General features: G+C 42.4%; 1 long non-coding RNA gene across 1 annotated transcript in view; it reads right to left on the reverse strand.

Moving 5' to 3' along the window:
• Positions 1-716: 716 nt before the first annotated feature.
• The window catches only part of LOC116483215 (uncharacterized), a 265,660-nt gene continuing 245,884 nt past the window's right edge, over positions 717-20,492 (reverse strand). The window contains exons 4-5 of the long non-coding RNA XR_009210017.1: positions 15,202-15,295; positions 717-822 (exon numbers count right to left, since the gene is read on the reverse strand). This is a non-coding gene — a long non-coding RNA (uncharacterized LOC116483215). The remainder of the gene's footprint in view (positions 823-15,201; positions 15,296-20,492) is intronic.

Below are 20,492 nucleotides of genomic sequence, written 5' to 3' on the forward strand. Positions count from 1 at the left end.
AATTGTAATTTTATAAATAATGTCATTTTTCATTGCTGCTTTGAAGATAATTCCTTTGTTTCTAGTTTTCAGTAGTTTCCTCATGATGTCTCTAAGTGAGAATCTCTTTGAGCTTATTCTGTTTGGGATTCTCTGAGCTTCTCAAATCTACAAGTTTATTTATGTGTTTTGCCAAATTCAGAAATATTTTTAGCCATATTTTTTTCAAATATTTTTCAGCTACTCACTCATTATCCTCTCCTCTTGGGACTTTAATGTTACAAATATTAAGCCATCATTTTCTGTCATTATGGGTCCTTCTGAGAGACATGTTTACTTTCCAAGAATTGTCAACTTTTTGTCAAATCTGCATTGTTAAACCCCAACCTGGAGGAACACCTGTACACACTCACCTTCTCTGCATTAATTCTTGGGTTCCCAAACATGGCTAGTAACTGGTCAAAATGGGATTTCCTGGGTGTGTAGCCAGTTACAGTTCTGGGCCTCTATCACTTCCAGTATTGATCTCTTGTTGAAGAAATTTCACATTCCCAGTGGTGACTCCTCTATTCAAGGTCTCACATCCCTCTCACGGAGCAATGTGCTCCCCCTGTGCTGGTAGCAACCTCAGAAATCCTCCACACGGAGTGGCTAGACACCTTGCCACATTTTCTTTCCCTCCTGGTCTGCTAATGCTCCTCCTTTTCCCAACTAAATTCAGGGTTACTTGCCTTAGGATCTTGTTGCTTCCTTGAGAATCTTGCTCCAAATTTTATCCTCCCCACCTTCTGCTCCAGTGGCTTCTTTTCTTCCACTTGTAGACATCCTCAGGCTCGTCCAAGACTTAAACAACAAGAACAAGAACATCAGCCTCCAGAATCTCCCTTAACCTTGCTCTTTCTTCAAGTTGGAGCTATCTTGTTGAAATTTTTCTGTCAGGACAGAATTTCTCAGTTACCCAATCCAAGAGTCTCTCTACATTGGTCCACCGTGTCTCCCTGTTATTGAAATGCTCTCCTCTGCTTCCCTCAGCTTCTCATATATCTCCTTCTCTTTCTGAGCCTTGGATCCTCCTCCACTGACTCCTCATTGCCTTTATCTATTTTTATAAGGTTTTTATTGAGGTATAACATGCCATATTAGTCTGTTTTGTTTTGCTACACAGGAATACCTGAGAGTGGGCAATTTATAAAGGAAATATGTATATTTGGCTCATGGTTCTGCAGGCTGTACAAAAAGCAGGGCACCAGCATCTGCATCTGGTAAAGCCTCAGGAAGCTTCCACTTATGGCAGAAGGCAAAGGGAGAGCAGGCACGTCACGAGGTGAGAGAGGAGCAGGAGGAAGAAGAGCGGTGGGAGGAGTGCGCCTCTCTTAAACAACCAGCTCTAGCATGAACTAATAGAGTGAGGACTCACTCATTACTGAGGAGAGGGCACCAAGCCATTCCTGAGGGGTCCGCCTCCATGACCCAAACACCTCCCACCAGGCCCCACCTCCAACACTGGGGGTCACATTTCAGAATGAGATTTGGAGGGAGCAACATCCAAAGTACGTCACATGCATACAGTAAAGTGCATAAATATTAAGAGCTGGGTGAATTTTTGCACACATACATAGGTGTGACTACCACTGTGAATGAGATACAGGCTGCTCCCAGAAGCGCCTCTCTTTCCCTCCCCAGCCAATCCACATTCTCCCTTGCTCTTCAATAACCACTATCCTACCCACACAGATTATTTCTGCCTGTTCTAAAACTTCATATAAGTGGAACCATGTAGTATGTCTTCTTTTGAGTCTGCTTTTTTTTTTTTTTTGAGACAGAGTGAGACTCTGTCACCCAGGCTGGAGTGCAGTGGTGCAGCCTCAGCTCACTGCAACCTCCACCTCCTGGGTTCAAGCAATTCTCTGCCTCAGCCTCCCAAGCAGCTGGGATTACAGGCACGTGCCACCATACCCAGCTAATTTTTGTATTTTTAGTAGAGATGGGGTTTCATCATCTTGGCCAGGCTAGTCTTGAACTCCTGACCTCAAGTGATCCACCTGCCTCGGCCTCCCAACGTGCTGAGATTACAGGCGTGAGCCACTGCACCTGGCCGAGTCTGCTTTCTTTTATACAACATGATGCCTGGTGGATTCACCCATGTTTCTGTGTGCATCTGCAGTTCATTCCTTTTTATTGGTAGGTAGGATTCCATTGTGTGAACACGCCATGATTTGTTTACTCATTCCACTCCTGATGGACATTTGAGTTTTTTCCCCTTAGGCTTTTTGTAAATTCAGCACCCTTCCATATTTTGTCTTCATCTTTCTTCAAGGTATCTCTTTTCTTTTTTTTTTTCTCAAAATGGTCCAGAACAATAGACATTCAGCCTTGCCTGGAACCAGCCTTTTCCTGCCACCAGAGCAGTAGCTAACACAGTTTCTGGCATCAGGAGGTTAAGTCAAAGTTATCAGTCAAAACACACCGGGAGAGAAAGTGGAAATTGGTACGCAGCAGCGTATAATTAAGCAATTGCGAGCTTTGGGAGGCATGAAGGGGAATCTCGGGGCCAGCCTCTCAGCTGTGAAGTTCTGCAAGTAGAGTCCATGGCAAGGGGGGCAGCAGGCACAGCGGACACCTCGTCACTGCAGGTCTCTGAGCCCTGCAAGTCTCTAGGCTGGGGCTGGGCTCCCTGGCCTTCTGCCTAGAGCCCTTAGGCAACCAAAATGAGAGCCCAAGAGAGCCAAGAGCCACAAGGTTATTTTTCTAAGACGTAAAGTGAATTATGTCATCCACTCAGACCTCTTTGTCCAAGAGAACAACCTCGAGTCTCCTCCTTCAAGACCCTCAGATAGATCGTCCCAGAAAAAGAGTAGGGGGAAGAGAGAGGAGGAGACACTGGAGCCACAGGGTTGGAGCAGTTGGATGGGCCTCTGACAGCAGAGGGAGGGGCGATTGCATAGGGAAGCAGAGAGGGACAAAGTGCGCTATGCTTGAGAGAGCTTGAGGGCTACAAAGCTCAATGTTTATGTGAATATAATCAAAGGAAAGGGGAAAGATTTGGGAGAGAGACACCCGAGAAAACCCCAAGAAGCCACAAGACCTAGACAACAACTGCCAATCTGGTAATGACTGGGTGTGCTGTGGAGTTGGTGTTTATCCCAGACAAAGCCAGTGCTTTCCCGAGATCTGGTGACAATTTTGGGCACATATATTTAGGGAGGAGGACAAGCCCTGGGAAGAGGTTTTGAGTCAGGAGACCTGGGGTTGGGCCTCAGCCATGTGGTCTGCTGCCCTCCAGCTCTGACAGCAGAGTCCCTTTTGCTGGCAGAGTCTCTGCGTGTGAGTGGCAGCAGGCCAGCCCAGCTCAACTGGCCCTTCTGGATCTAAGAGGTCTGGCTTCTCAGGCCCAGGCTTGCAAAGGCTCTGGCTGAACTTCGTAGTGACCTTGCCAGCGCACACCTGAGCCACACCTCATTGCTTTTGAGTATAGCTGAACCTCAGGCAAGGTTTGGTTTTATTCCTAACTTACTGCAGAACAGAGGAAGTCAATTTAGAGTCAAATCCTCACGAGGCTTCTCTTATTCCAGGGTATTTATTTGCTTGATGATTTTGAACTGTTTATTTGGACACACAAAGTTCTATCTGGGAAAGAATGATTGGCTCCAACATCCTCAAACAATGCTAGTTTTAGATGCTGATAGGATCTCTAACAGGAGGCAAAGAAACGTAACACCCAGCCAGACAATTGCAAAGTTGAATGTGAGAGTCTAGCTTTTTGAGAATCCTTCTAAAAGCCATGCGATAAGGGATTGTCACAGTGAGGATAACAAACTCACATCTAAGGGATGAAGGTAAAACTTACTCCAATGCTCTGCAAATGGCTGTGGGGGGTTGCTTTTCCTGGAGAGCACCCCTCAGACTTGGAGTCACTGCATCTACTTGATTTAACTGAAGCAAAGGTGACGTATTCATCAACAAACTGTGACATAATTAAAAAGAGATCTTGTGTTGACAAAGATGCTGATGCTGTAAAGGAGGTGAATAATGTGGGAAAAAGCAACGTTTCCAAACTCATGTAGTATTTATTTTATTATTTTATTTTATTTTATTTTATTTTATTATTTTATTTTATTTTATTTTATTGTTTGAGACAAAGTCTTCCTCTGTCACCCAGGCTGGAGTGCAGTGGCGCAATCTTGGCTCTTTGCAACCTCTGCCTCCCAGGTTCAAGCCATTCTCCTGCCTCAGCCTCCCAAGCAGCTTGGACTACAGGCATGCATCACCACACCTGGCTAATTTTTTGCATTTAGTATAGATGGGGTTTCACCATGTCGGTCAGGCTGCTCTCGAACTCCTGACCTCAGGTGGTCTGCCCACCTCAGCTGCCCAAAGTGCTGGAATTACAGGCGTGAGCCACGGCACGGGGCCTATTTTACTTTATTTTTTGAGACGTAGTCTTGCTCTGTCACCCAGGCTGGAGTGCAGTGACAAAATCTCAGGTCACTGCAACCTCTGCCTCTCAGATTTAGGCAATTCTTGCACCTCAGCTTCCCAAGTAGCTGGGACTACAGGCACCCACCACCACACCTGGCTACATTTTTGTACTTTAGTAGAGTCAGGGTTTCACCATGTTGTCCAAAGTGGTCTCAAACTGAGCTCAGGCAATCTGCTCGCCTCGGCCTCCCAAAGTGCTAGGATTACAGGCATGAGCCACTGTGCCAGGACATACTCATGTAGTATTTTAAATATGCACGAGTAACTATGTTGCTAGTTAAACAGATATTTGACTATTCTCTCCATGCCAAAAATCGTTTAGAACATCACTTAAAATTTTTCTCATTGAAAAAGTCACATACACAGTTATATTAAAATCAGCATATGCTATATTCTCTAATCTAGAAATAGAAAATGTCCAAGATATCTGACTAGACCTAGCCTGTGCAGTTCTATGGAATCCCTCTGAATCAGCTGCTACTCTGAAGAAGACCACCACACACAAGATGGACCCAGCCCACCCTTGGCCTAGGCCCTGGTGCACCTAACTTCAGTGTAGACCCACCCCTTCATCAACTGCTCTGGAGTGATTCTTCAATCATGTCCCATGGTCCCTGCGGCAGATGCCACACAGGTTGCAGTGGAAGATCTTCAGATGACTTGGTGACAGGTTCATGACCATCTAGTTTCAAGGTGGGCTGTCAGGCAAGTACCAAACGGGCTCTGTGGGACCAGAGTGTAGGTGTGAGTGTGAAGTTGGAGGCAGTGGAAAGAAAGCAGAGTGACTGTCCCCACGGTGCTGGCAACAAAGAGTGGCAAACCCGCATTTTGGGTATTTCCTCTTCTATCTTCCTCACTGGCTACTGTCATCTGTAAAGAGCTCCAAGTCTTCATGTATAGAAAGCATTCAATGGGCAAGGAAGGCCCAGTCCCTACACTGGGGGATCTCCTGGCTCTACAGTTCAGAGACCTACAGCTGGAAGGACAAAGTTTGCCCTCTAGTGATTTCTTCATCATCAGCCAGTTTTCCCTGAAATGTGACTGACTCACGTTCAAGGGAGCTGATATTCTAGTTGGAAATGGGGAAGGGGAGACAGGATTGTGAGGACGGTTGTTCTCCATTTTCAAAATAAAGAACTTTGACTACTGCACTTCCCCAAATGAGGCTTTCTCTCCAGGCACATCTTCTGGTTCACAAACTGCTCAAGGAGGGCAGGAAGGGTCACTGCAAATCCCATCCCATTGTTCCTCCAGATCCAGCTTCCCAGAGATTAGAGTCAGCTCATCTGGAAAGGAGCCTGTGGGATCAGCGAAGTCCTAGTGTAACACATTCCAAGGAACACCTCTGATTCATTACTCTTTGGAGACTGGCTCCCATTAGCAATTACTGGAAATAATGGCTGTCCATGGAGCATGGCCGGGAGTGTGGCGTGCAGTGAGGATATCATAGGGTGAGCCACTGATGTGTGGATATTAACCCAGGAGCCCACGAAGGCAACAGCTATGGGCCTGGTAGGATCTGAAGATTTCTTCTCCAGTGGCTCCTGGAGGCCTCCCTGCATTGGTTTGTGTATCTATATCCTCAACATTGAGAGTGTCCAGCTGGGATTAGTGTCTACCTCTAGTCTTGGGTCCTTGGTCCCTCAAAGGTACATGGTACCCCCAGCTGCAGAAAACATGGGGGAAGAGCTACATGACAAGTCATAAGAAGCTCTCTGGAAATATCTCCCAGGTGCCCTCTTCTAAAAAGAAATGCTTCTCTGTCAAAGCAGACCTCCTTGTGGGTCCCTGGGCCTTCCTATCTAGGCTGGGCTCTGGATGTCTACACCAGCCTTGTAGGCACACCCCTTCCCAGTGCTGAGAGGCTGTTTACAGCAGGGCTGCGCATCCTTTCTGAGGCCAAAACTGAAACAACAACAGAAACAACATAAAACCCCCTTTCTGAACCACAGCTCTGTCTTGGCATGTAATTTTTGAGAATATACTTCTCTATTCCTTGAATGGTTACCTTTGTCTTTATGGCCCTGCTATTTATATGCTCTGAGAACTCTCCAGAAACTCCTTTTCCAAGAAATGAGCTAGCCGTTCAGTGGCCATGTTTACAGAATTTCCTGTTTTCATGATATCTGAAGAGGACAAAACTTTGGAACCTTCCAAAATAATCAGGGTTTCTGACAAACCTTGTGGACCAATGTTACTGCATTCCAACTATGTGCAAACTACCTGTCACATCCAAACCTCAAAGCCCAATTCCTTACTCTTTAGTTATTTCCTCCCCTTTCCCCCAGTGCTGTAGCTATGGTGTGAGAATGGAGTTTCCACTTGGCAGCTGAGATCTGGAGTTAGAGTGGAGAAAAGTGGATCAATTTCCCCTCTCCCCTATAGACATAAGTATACATGTACATATACCTGGGCCCATTTGAGGACAAGCCATCCATTATGCAATGAGGTAATAGGTGGCACTCCAGTCCTGGTGAGTGTTGTGGTACAGTGGCAATAAAAAGAGGTCTCTGGAGCCATAAGGACAGAATCCTGGCTCCATTAGTTGTGAGAAGTGATCACGTACTCACTGAGTCTGTTTCTTTATCTGTGAAATGGATTGTTGTGAGGACAGAGATAACATATGATCACATGTTATGGGATCAATAGATGGCAGCAGCTATTGGTGATGATGACGTCATTTTCATCATTATTGTCATCATTGTCATGGCTAGTAAGCCTACAGATCTTTAAAAAATAGCTCCTGGGCTATAAACTAATTTCCAGCTAACATTCTTACTGGGCCAAAGTAATGTTAGGTCTAAATTTTTCAGGTTCTGGGTCTGAGCTACAGAGATTTATATACTGCATGCTCTTGTCAGCAAAGATTATAGGCTCTGCCCCATGTGTGAGTGCACATGTGTATGTACACAAGGCCTCCTGTAGAAAATGCACTATCCATTGTGCCACAGAGCCAGCTAGGCCTTCTGTAGAGAATGAAGTCGATCTCTTCCTGCACGTTCATGGGTTAAAGAAGGCAGGATGAAAATATTTATTCTCTTTTTTCAGGATCTCACCATCAGATTAGCCACCCTTTGACTGCTGAGACATTTAAGAGTTTGAACACACACACACACACGCACACACACACTTGCACACAGGACAACTATTTGGAGGCAAATAAAGCAGGCAGATTCTGGAGAAGAGTCAACACTTACAAAAAGAGAATGGCAGATGACCCAGATGTTGGAATTAGCAGGTAAGGATTTTAACTATGTTCAGTCATGTAAAGGAAAAGATGCTCCTAATGAATAAAAAGTTGTAAAATTTCATCAGAAAAATACAAACTATAAAAAGCAACCAAATAAAAATTCTAGACTCAAATGTGAAATATCTGAAATAAAAATTCATCCCCTAGCAGAATAGAGACAACATAGGGAAGAGTCCATGAACTTGAAAAGGGATCAAATGAAAATGAGCCAATCTAAAGAAAAGAGAGAAAAATGGCAGAGAAAAAATTGAACAGTCTCAAGGACTGGTTCAAAAATATTAAAATGTCTAACATAGGAGTAATTGGAGTTCTAGTCACTCTAGTAATTAGTGCTCTTACTTCTAGGAGGGAAGAGAGTAAATGGAGCAGAAATAAATTCCCAAATATGATGAAAGGTATAAAACTTTTGATTCAAGAAACTCATCATACTCCAAGCACAGTAATACCTAGAGACATCATAGTTATACTGCTGAATTTATAAATAAGGGAAAAAAGATTGAAATCAGCTAAGTAAAAATGGCACATCACATGAAACAAAGAAGCAATATTTGCTGATTTCTGCTAAAAAATGGAGGCCAAAAGATAGTGAAACAACATCTTTAATGTGCCAAAAACATTGTCAAACATTGTCAACCCAGAATTCTACATATAGCAAAATTATCCTTCAAGAATGAAGGCAAAATAAAGACATTTCAGAAGGCCAAGACAATTCATCACCAGTAGACCTGTATTATAAGAAATACTAAAGGAAATTCCTTTAGTATTTCCTGAAGGGAAATGATATTGTTGGAAATAGTGAATTTTCAGATAAATAGAAAAGACTGGTGCTTTTTCTCTTAATTTATTTAAAATACATGTGATTGTTTAAAGCAAAATTTATGTCTTATGGGGTTTGTCACTTAGATGTGATGCATATGAAAATTACAGTATAAAGAGTGATTAGGGATGGGTGGTTTTATATAACTGCAAGGTTTCTACATTACGTAAGTAGCACAATCTTTTTTTTTTTTTTTTTGAGACGGAGTCTCGCTCTGTTGCCCAGGCTGGGGTGCAGTGGCGTGATCTTGGCTCACTGCAAGCTCCGCCTTCTGAGTTCACGCCATTCTCCTGCCTCAGCTTCCTGAGTAGCTGGGACTACAGGTGCCCGCCACCACGCCTGGCTAATTTTTTGTATTTTTTTTAGTAGAGACAGGGTTTCACTGTGTTAGCCAGGATGGTCTCCATCTCCTGACCTTGTGATCTGCCCACCTCAGCCTCCCAAAGTACTGGGATTACAAGCGTGAGCCACCACGCCAGGCCAAGTGGCACAATCTTTAATAGATTGTGAAAAGTAAGGGAAATGCATTGTAATCTCTACACAATCAACAAAAAAAGCAAAGAAGTGGCTGGGCGCGGTGGCCCACACCCGTAATCCTAGCACTTTGGGAGGCCAAGGCGGGTAGATTGCCTGAGCTCAGGAGTCTGAGACCAGCCTGGGCAACACGGTGAAATTCTGCCTTTACTAAAGTACAAAAAATTAGCCAGGCATGGTCGTGGGCACCTGTAATCCCAGCTACTTGGGAGGCTGAGACAGGAGAATCACTTGAACCCAGGAGGTGGAGGTTGCAGCGAGCTGAGATCATGCCATTGCATTCCAGCCTGGGTGACAGAGTGAGACTCTGTCTCAAACAAAAAAAAGTAAATAAGTATAGCTAGAAAGCCAATAGGTAAATCAAAAAAGAATTCTAAAATATGTTACAATAAGTTTAAAAGAAAGCAGAAAAAGAATAAAGGAACAGAAATCAGAGGGGGTGTAGTCAGAAAACAAATGGTAAAATGAAAGACATATATCCAAATGTGTCAATAATTACTTTAAATGCTCATGGACTAAAAACTCCAATTAAAAACAAAGATTGTCAAAATGGATAAAAAAGCTTTCCATAAGAGATGCATTTTAAACAGAAAGAAACACAGATATTAAGAAGAAATAAATAGAAAAAGAAATACCATGAAAAGAGTATAAGAATATAGCACTGTTGAAGTGGCTATATTATTATCAGATGACATTAAATTCAAAATAAGAGTATTGCCAGACATAGAGTGGGATATGTTATAATGATAAGAATTAAGAATTAATTCATCAGAAGACATTATAATCATAAATGTATATAGGCCTAGTAACAGAGCTTCAAAATATATGAAGCAAAAATGACAGAATTAAAAGAAGTAGACAATCCCACAATCATAGCTGGAAATTTTAACATCTCTCAATGACTGTTGATAGAAAAACTAGGCCTAAAATCAGTTCAGATATAGATGATCTATGTAATACCACCATCACCTTGACTTAATTAATATTTATAGAACACTACACCCAACCATTGCAAAATGCACCTTCTTCTCAGGTGCACATGGAGCTTTGTCAAGGTAAAGCATATGTTAATCCATAAAATCAGTCTAGATGAGTTGGAAAGAATTGAAATCCTACAGAGCATTTTCTCTGACCACAATGGAATTAAGTTAGAAATCAGTAACAATAAGATATCTAGGAAGACTCCACGTATTTAGAGTCAAACAACTCACTTATTTAAAAAAAACCCATGAATTAAAGAAGAAATCACAAAGAAAATTAGAAAAGCTTTTGAACAGATGAAAATGAAAATGTTACATATGAAAATTTATGAGCTCTAATTAAAGCAATGTTTAGAAGGAAATTTAGAGTTTTACATACTTACATTGGAAAGAGCAACGGTCTAAAATCCATAACCTAAATTTCCACCTTAAGAGTCGAAAATGAGGGAAGAAAGAAAGAAGAAAAAAAAGTAAGAAAGGAACGAAAGAGGAAAGGAGGAAAGGAGGGAGAATGGAAGGGAGGGGAAAAATACAAGAAAAGGAAAGAAAAAAAAGAAAACCCAAAGTAAGTAGAAAGGAAAGAAATTCTATATATAATACAGAAATAAATGAGATAACAACAAAGAATAGAGAAAATTAACAAAGCCAAAAGTCTGTTCTCTGAAAAGATCAACTCTAGCTAGACTAATCAAGAAAAGGAGAGAGAATACAAATGATCAATATCAGAATGAAAGAGGGGTTATCACTGAAAATGCTACAAGCATTTTAAAAAAGTATGAAAACATTATGCTAACAAAATAGACAACTTAGATGAAATAGACACATTCCTTGAAAAACACAATGTGCCATAACTCAAGTACGAGAGGAAATTGAATTGAATTGAATTTATTTATTTATTTTTTGAGACAGGGTCTTTCTCTGTCACCCAGGCGTAAGTGCTAAGGTGTTATTCCAGTCACTGCAGCCTCGACCTCCTGGGCTCAAGTGATTCTCCCACCTCAGCCTCCCAAGTAGCTGGGAGGTGCATACCACCATGCCTGGCTAATTTTTGCATTTTTTGTAGAGACGGGTTTTTATCATGTTGTGCCAGGCTGATCTCGAACTCCTGAGCTCAAGAGATCTGCCCACCTCAGCCTCCCAAAGTGCTGGGAATACAGGCATGAGCCACTGTGTCCAGCCAAAATGTATTATTTTAAAAAATCTTCCACAAAGAAAAGTTTGGTCAAGATTGTCTCACTAATCCTGTAAAACATTTAAGGAAGAAATATAATAGTATCATTATTTCACAAACTCTTTCAAAAACAGAGGAGGCAAGAACACTTACCAACTTATTTTAGGTAGTCTTAACTATTGCAATAATGTAAGTAAAAAACAAAATAAAGGCATAAAGATTTTAAAAAGAAGAATTGTAACTTACTCCACACATGATGTGATTGTTTATGTGGAAAATCTAAAAAAATGCGAGAAACAACTATTACAACTAATACATCAGTTGAACAATGTCACAGGATACAAGGTTAATATTAAAATATCAGTTATACTTTTATATATCAGCAGCAAGAATTTGGGAAATGAAATTAGAAAAACAATTTTGTTTACAGGGTCTTCAAAAAGCATAAAATACTCATGAATAAACAACAAAAGATGGACAAGATCTCTATGTTGAGAACTAAACCATTATTGAAAGAAATTAAAGAAGACACACACACACACACACACACACACACACACACACACACACAGTATCATGTTTGCTGATTGGAAGACTCAATGTTGTTGAGATGTCAGTTCTCCACAAATTGATCTGCAGAGTTATTGCAATCCCAGTAATAATGCTAGCAGGAATCTGTTGTAGAAATTTACAAATTGATTCTAAAATTTATATAGACATACGAAGAATCTAGCATATCTATAACAATTGTGAATTAGGAAAATAAATCTGGAGTGCTCAAACTACACGACTTTAAAACATTATAATACCGACATCGTTGGTTTTATAATCAAGACAGTATGTTACTGGCATAGAGACTGACAAATAGATCAGTGGATCTGAGAAGAGAGCTGGAAACAGGCCTATGATTACACGGTCATTTGTTTGCCAAAGGTGCCAAAGCAATCAATCCGTGGAGGAAGAAAAGTCTTTTCAAAAAATGGTGCTGTATTAACTGGATGTTCAGATGGAAACGCACAAACAAAGAAAACTTTAACTTATTTCTCACATCAGAAACAAAAATTAATTCTAAATTATTGCAGAGCTAAATATAAAATCATAAAACTTTTAGAGAAAATGTAGGAGAATATCTTCATAACCTGGAGATAGGCAAATGTTTATAGACAAACAGGCCACAGAAAGCAATAAACGTAACAGAAAATGAATAAATGTGTCCCTGTCAAAATTAAAAGCTTCTGCTGATAAGTGATACCATTAAGAAAATAAATAGGCAAGCCATAGATTAGGAGAAAATATTTGCAAAACATCTGAAAAAAGATTGAAATCCTGGGTTTATGAAGAACCCTTCCAACTCAATAATAAAAAGATAATCAATCAGAAATGAATGAAACAGTTTGAATATACAGTTCACAAAAAAATACACAAATAGCCATTAGGGATATGAAGAGACACTTATCGTTACTCATCAGGGAGATAAAAATTAAAACCACAGTGAAATACCACTACACTTTTAACTTAAAGAATAACTATCACCAAATATTAGTAAGGTTGTGGTAACTTCTTATAAAGCTATAAAAACACCTACGTCCTTGACCCAGCAGTACCACTCCTAGGGTTTTTCCCAAGAGAAATGAAAATTATGTTTACAAGAAGACTCACGGAGAGGAGAACTAGAAACATCAGATGTTCATCAACAGGAGAACCGATAAGCAAACTGAACGTCATAGAATGGAATATCACTCAGCAATAAAAAGGAGCAGTTCAAGATATTCTCATGCCTCAGCCTCCTGAGTAGCTGTGAGTACAGGGATGCATCACCATGCCTGGATAATTTTTGTATTTTTAGTAGAGACAGGGTTTTGCCATGTTGGCCAGGCTGGTCTCAAACTCCTGGCCTGAAGTGATCCGCCCACCTCGGATTCCCAAAGTGCTGGAATCATAGGTGTGAGCCACCGTGTCCGGCCTACAACTAACTTTTTAAAATTAAAAATGTGGTTCCCAGATGCAAATACAATGCGTGTGCTTTGCCCAAATCACCTAAAAATAGACATTTTTAGAGTATCAGGCATCCTTTGATTTACTAATATTTATTGATTGCCTAAGATATAAGACACAGTGAAGCTGGCAGATACACATGTATCTCCTCGCCTTCAAGGAACTTAAAATGGGCATGAAAAGTGGTCCACAGGAAATTGAAACCATGAAAGAGGTTTTAAATAATGGACTTGATGACTGTATATACATATATTATAGACAAAAACCCAAACAGCCTTCTCTCTTGCTCTCTCTCTCTCCCCTTCCTATCCCATTCCCTCTCACCTGCCCAGCATCACCCGGACTCTATACTATTTCTCTAACTCATGACACAGGGAAGTCAGGTGTAGTGAGCGTGGCCAGGGTGAGTGGATGTTTGAATGGACTCAGCCTGACTCTGGGAACATGTTAGGATCTTTGAGGAACCTTCTGAGCCTTGCATCCGCATGCAAGGTCGCAACTACAGTGCAGCCTGTGGCTTTCCTGACCCTGCCTGCAGCTGGTGTAAGGAATGGCCCCTGGTAAACATGTTTTTCTTGGTTCCAGGCGTGCTTTTCCCCACAGCTGTTCTCTTCTGGCACCCAGGTTCAAAAGCATGACCTTGGTCTTCTCCTTCCCTGGGGGCCCTACTCCAGGGCTGTGCGGTTCTTGGACCCTCGGGCTGCTTTCCACCAGAGGCTCCCTTACTCTTCCCACCGGGAAGTACATATGTTCACAGGGCCTGCGAGGGCACAGGAGCCACCGAGGGAGCCTCCTCCCAGGGTTCTGTGGTTGAGGGCAAATGAGAAAGCTGAAGGCCAGGGATGAGGGATCCTGGCAGGTCCTCTCCATGAGACATCATCTACTCATCCTTCTCCTCCTCCCGTGATGTGGGCAGGCCCACGCTCAGATGCAATGATTTTGATACTCTGAGATTAAGCTTCCACTGCAAGAAAATGGGACTCAAAGCAGAAATTATGCTGTTACTCACCAAAATGAAGGCTGTGGTCTTATACCAGGGAGCCACCAACTCAGATTTCTACACCCTATTCCTACATGATGGAATCTCCATTTAAAAAAAAAGTACACAAATAAAAACAAACAAAATACCCAAAACAGAACAGATAGAACCAACAAAAGAACAGGGATAAAAACAAAAATCCCTTCAATTTCCTTTTTGACTGTTTTTTCTTGTCCTATAGGAGACTGACAGCCAGTTGTTGGAAAGAGCACTGAACAGGGAGTCTGGAGAGCTCATGCCTCTTTCCCATTGTGGGACCCCAGGCAGATCACAGCCCTTCCTGGGACCTCCATCTCCTCCTCATCTGCTCCAGTTCCCTTGAGATGCCATGACTGATGAAGCTGCCTTGGCCATCATATGGTACACATCTGTGGGGTTAAAGAAGGCATCTCACAGGAAGGGTGAAGAGTCACAGCAGCTGAGCACTTTCTGCATATCAGGCCTCGGCTAACTGCCTGTGTGAGATAGGAATGCCATTTTACAGATGAGGAAACTGAGGCTTAGAACATTAAGTACCATGCCTGAGTGAATCAGGATTTGAATCCATATGGACGTTGGGCTTTCACATACCTTGGCCCAGGCACAGTTTGAGACTGAAATTAAGAAATTGCGTTTCACACCATTTTTGTTGGTTTGGTGGTCATAGTTGCTGTTTTTCTGCCATAATTAGAATCCTGCTGGAACCACACCCACCGCACTTGAAAGGTATTACTCTAGTGCACTTCAGTGTTTGCTCCTGGGGAACACATTATACCTCTGGGAGGCAAGATGCTTTAACAAGGAAGCACAACTGTAAAAAGAGTGTCTGTTGCTTTCTGGATAAAGTATCAGTCATTTGATTCCAGTTTGCTAATCTCAAATGTAACTTTTAAAATACACTTGTGATTTATTTTCTTTTTGAGAGTCAGGTGGAGTCCCGCATTTGTGGGACTTCATTTTTGTTTGCAAATACCATACCTTGAATAAAAATGTGGTGTGGAGCAGGCATGATGCCTTCACCAGTGTAGCCGAAGACATAGGCTGTCCTCCGTGGGTCTCCTTTCTGGCCTGCCTGTGGAGGAAAGGGTGGAGGTCAATGTAGGGACCAGCCAGGGCCTGGGTGTGGGGAGAGTTGATAAGGTAGTGATCCCATGGACCTAGGTACTGGAAGAGAAACAGGCAAAACTAGAAGGAACTAATTATCATTCAGTAGAATGTTCCTGGTGAGGATGTGGACTTTCTTCAATTATCCAGAATTGAATGAATCAGTTCCCTGACCGGTTGATCAACTCAGCCTTTCTTACCTGGGACTTTCCTGGCTTTAAAACCCAAAGTTTCTTGGGAAATTTCTCTGTTCAGGAAAACTGGGATGGTTAGTCACCTTACCTGGGACCCAGGCTTGGCCACTGAATCTCCAACTACACCTATTCACCTATTTTACAGCAAGGCGATTGAGGGAGGTTTGTGTTGACGTTAGAATTGTGAACATGGTGACTTTAGCTGTAATTTTGTTTCTGGGGCCATGGGATTGTTTTCAGTCCCTGGACTTGGGACCTTCATGGACCCCATCTCTTTCTAACGCTGTAGGTGCTGTCAGCCCCTGCTGTAGGCTTGGGCATACCCTTTCTGGTTAAACAATGGGGATGGACAGAGCATAGAATAGCCTCTTGGTCCTGGTAGCCAGTGTGCAGAAGACGGTCCTGAACCTCACGGTGCTCCTCCTTTCTGACCTCGGGCAGAGGCCATCCTACAGACAGGAATTTGGAGCCCCAGCTGGAATAGGGTTGGTGCCCCACCTCTACTCCTTGGTTCTAGAAAAATCAATCCAAGAGTTAGGCATGTTGTATAGCACCCTTTCCCCATATAGTCATATAAGTGTCTGTTTTCAGCACAAGATAGACCCTTTTTCCACTCTGTCCCATGAGGGCCAATTCCCCCATCCTCCAAGCTCCCCTGAGAGAGGCAGAGGCCCCTGTGAGAAGCTGAGCTTTGAGGGTGTCCCTTTCCTGGGAGAGCCATTTTGTATCAATGGAAGCAGAAAACACCAACAGGGGGACAAAAGAGATTTAAGTGGGCCCGCCTAATACAACACATTAATACATGCAGATACAATGTTAATCTAAAAGAGACCCTGTTCATAGATGATTGTGCAGCACTAAAAGCATCTGAAATTTTAGTCCTGATTTAACTATTTTTTTTAGTTTTTTTTTTTGTTGTTGTTGTTATTGTTTTGTTTTGAGACAGGGTCTAGCTCTGTTACCCAGGCTGGAGTGCAGTGGTGTGATCCCGGCTCACTGCAACCTCTGCCTCCTGGGCTCAACTGACCCTCCGGCCTCAGCCTTCCAAGCAGCCAGGACCACAGGCGTGCACCACTGTGCTTGGCTAATTTTCGTATACATATATATTTTAGTAGAGACTGGTTTCGCCATGTTGGCCAGGCTGATCTTGAACTCCTGGGCTCAGGTAATCCACCCACATTGGCCTCCCAAAGTGCTGGGATTACAAGTGTGAGCCACTGCACCCCTCAATTTAACTCTTGAAAAGTGCAAAAATAGTCTGTTCAGGAAAAGGCAGGTAGAGAAGTGCTGACATTTAAATGAGCTTAAAAGGTGAAAACTGCATCCATGGCACTAGCAAAAATGGAAAGCCTATTAACAAAGAACACAGGCTTCACTTCCCAAAGTGGAAAGACAACACTAGCAGGGACTTCATAGCCTCCTTGATAAAACAAAATGAAAGGCAATATAATTTAAAACCATCCTATCAGTATTATTGGATATAGTTCAGATTATGAAGTCATGGTACTGTTGAGAAAAAACAGCCACCAGATTCTCTTCTTTATGGGCCTGTGGGGCCAGGATGGGGAGATACAGTAAATCATAACACAAGGTCAGTTTTGATTTTCCACTCTCAGACTGAAAAAAGTATATGGAGTTTGATGTTTGTTTTGGCTAAACCAAATGCTTTTTCAGTAAAATTAATGTTGAATGAATTATAAATAGGCTTTAATATTGAGGGCAGTTGCAAGGAGGTAAAGGGAAGAAGAAAAGTCACATTCCAGGCATCCGGGACAATTTTTGGTGTGTGGAACCTAACATGCAATAGGCACTTATAACATGTTTGCTAATTAGATGAAAGCAGTCTTATGTTTCTAATTTGGAGACAAAGGTATAGTGCTAAGCACACAGTAGGCATTCAAATAAATCCTTTTTGTACTGAACTGCAAGCTTGACTGAACAAGCCTTGCCAGCTTTTGCTACCTTTGAATTCCCTTTCCTAATCTATTTTTCTCTAACTGATACTCAGACATGAGAATCAAGTTACCTTATGTCATTAGAGCACAAGGAATATTCCTGCTGCTACAGCCTGAGAAATTTGGTCTCTCTCCCAGACCATCACTCACACACACAAAAGAAGTGCAAACTGCACACTAACCCATCTCCTAACAAAAGTCCAAGTCCTAACCCAAGTCCAAGGTCATACACTCCTGACTCAAGAGCAAGATTCTCAGGCACAAACGTCAACCTCCACCATTAGGGTGTAGTGTACTGTCTCCTGCTGTTTTGCTCAAGACCCTCAACACCATCACTCAACACTGGCTTAACTTGTCTGTAATCCTCTGGCTTCCTTGGAGGTTTAAACCATCTTTCTCCTCCCTGATACAATTCCCTTTAGGGTTGAGTCACAGCTCTTTCACTATCTCACTAACCACACTCTTAGCTCTTAGCTGCGTCTCCTGTCTCTCATCCACTGACCCCTCTTTTAGATTCACTGTGTCACAGTAATAATAATACATCCTGGGTATCAGCTGTGCCTTTTCTTCTGCATCCTACATGCATGGGGTCAGTCTGTTTTTATCACATGCCAAACTCAACACAGAACTCAATCCCTCTTGAAGATAACCAAAAAGGTACACTTTTCCAAAACCATTAGTGAGAAGCACAGACTTTACAGAAGATAATGTAAAGAGACCATGAAAGGGGTTAACATCGCACATTCCAAAGAAAAAAATTAATTCCCCAAGTAATAATTTTTCTTTTTTCCCAAATTTCTTTGTCTTTTGAAGCCTCATTTCTGACCCTCTTCCCACTAGAATCTCCATCACCACCCAGGAAAATCAACTCCCTATCCTCTCTTACTTAGAGTAGCTTCTCTGTCCCTCTGAAGCTTAGGTGTCTAGCCTTGGCTTTTACTCAAATCAAGCTTAATTGAGGTCAGTTCTTTCAGAGTAGGTTCTACCCTATAGGAGTTTTATACAATCTCCCTTGAGACATCACCTCCACTATTACCATCACCACCACCACTGCGATCGTCATCACCTCATCACCACCACCACCACCACCATCACCATCACTGCCACCACCACCATCACCACCACCACCACGGTCACTGCCACCACCAACACCACCAACACCACCATCACTGCCACCACCACCACCATCACCATCAGCACCACCAACACCACTGCCACCATCACCACCATGACCACCATCACCATTATCACCATCATCCACCATCATCACCATCACCACCACCACCATCACCATCACCACCACCACCACCATCACCACCACCACCACCACATCACCACCACCACCATCACCATCACCAACCACCATCACCACCATTATCACCACCACCACCATCATCACCATCACCATCACCACCACCACCATCACCACTATCACCATCACCACCATCACCGCCATCACCACCATCACCACCATCACCATCACCACTGCCACCATCACCACCACCATCACCAATACCACCACCAGCACCATCACCACCATCACTACCACCACCATCACCATTACCACCACTACCATCAATTATTGAGTTAACATCTTGTGTCAGGCAAAGCACTCAGCATTTACAAATGGTATTACAATGATCTTATGAGATAGGTAGTATAATTATTTCCATTTAAAGGGTGAGAACACCAGAGTTTGGAGAATCACTTGTCAATAGACAGAGTTTATTGTGATTCTCTGGCCTCAACTGGGCCCTTATTGCAGCTGCCACACTGTTGGTTTCTTCCCAGTGGACTCCTTTCTGCATTCTCAATAGTTGCCCTAGAAAATCATCAAGCTCTTAATCCCAGGCCAGATGACTTCTGTGGTTTCTGTAAAATAGTTTCCTCGATGGGCCTTCTCTTTTATAAACAGCTGTTCTGCTCCACCCTCTCATTGCTAAGGCCAACATTTCTTGGACAGCACCTGTTCTAAGCATGTTTGGTGCATGACTGCATTATTTCATTTAATCTTCTCTACAAAGTGCTGAAAGCTGTGAAGTTGGTTCTGATAACATCCAGAACCTCCACAGTTGATTCTGCTTCTCCAGACTTAAAACCCCACAGCATCTTTGACTCTGTCACTTTCCATGAACCCTATCCAAGTGAGGAGCTCCTGGATTTCTCTCCTGTGGAGCCTGGTCTGTTCTACTGGGAAGAGTGACCTGCCATGCCTGTATGCTACTGGCACTGATGGTGTCAGGGCTTAGAAGGATCATCACTGTGAAATGCCTGGAAAGCCTACTGAGAAAACTGCTTAAGGTTTATGTCCTACTAACTTCATAACCAGAAAATGAGACAGTTGAGGACCCTTCATGTAGAAGCACCAACAGGAACAACAGCAGCAAGGCTGCAGAGAAGAGAGATGGACCTAAGGAAGCTCCTTGTAAGTGGCTTTTTGTATGAAAATCTCTACCATACCAACAAACAAATGAACACACAAACAAAACAAGCTCAAGACCTCAATTCTATTAGAGTTTCAGGCAACAAGCACAATATTAGCAAATGCCACATTGTAACCAACACCAGTAGACCATCCTGCTAACTTGGTTTCTGGTGAAAAGTCAGCTGTTGTTCTTATTGAAGATTGCTTCTGTGGGATGAGTCACTTCTCTCCTGCTGCTTTCAAGATTCTCTTTGTCTTTGACTTCTGGTATTTTAATAATGATGTGTCTAGGTGTGGATATTTTTGAATGTATCTTACTTGGAGTCTATTGGTTTTTTTTTTTTTTTTTGGATGTGTGGTTTAATGTTTTACATACAATTTGTTAAGTTTACAGACATTAATTCTTCACATATTTTTATCACCTTTCTCTTTTTCTGCTCCTTCTGAGACTCCCCATTATGCATATGTTAGTATGTTTCATAGAGATCTACAGGTTTCTGTGGTTCTGTTCATTTTTCTTCATTATTTTTTTCTTTCTGTTTCTCAGTCTGGATAATCTCAAATGAACAATGTTCAAGATTGCTGATTATA

This window comes from Hylobates moloch, unplaced genomic scaffold (assembly GCF_009828535.3).
Source record: "Hylobates moloch isolate HMO894 unplaced genomic scaffold, HMol_V3 SCAFFOLD_15, whole genome shotgun sequence".
Lineage (NCBI taxonomy): Eukaryota > Metazoa > Chordata > Mammalia > Primates > Hylobatidae > Hylobates > Hylobates moloch.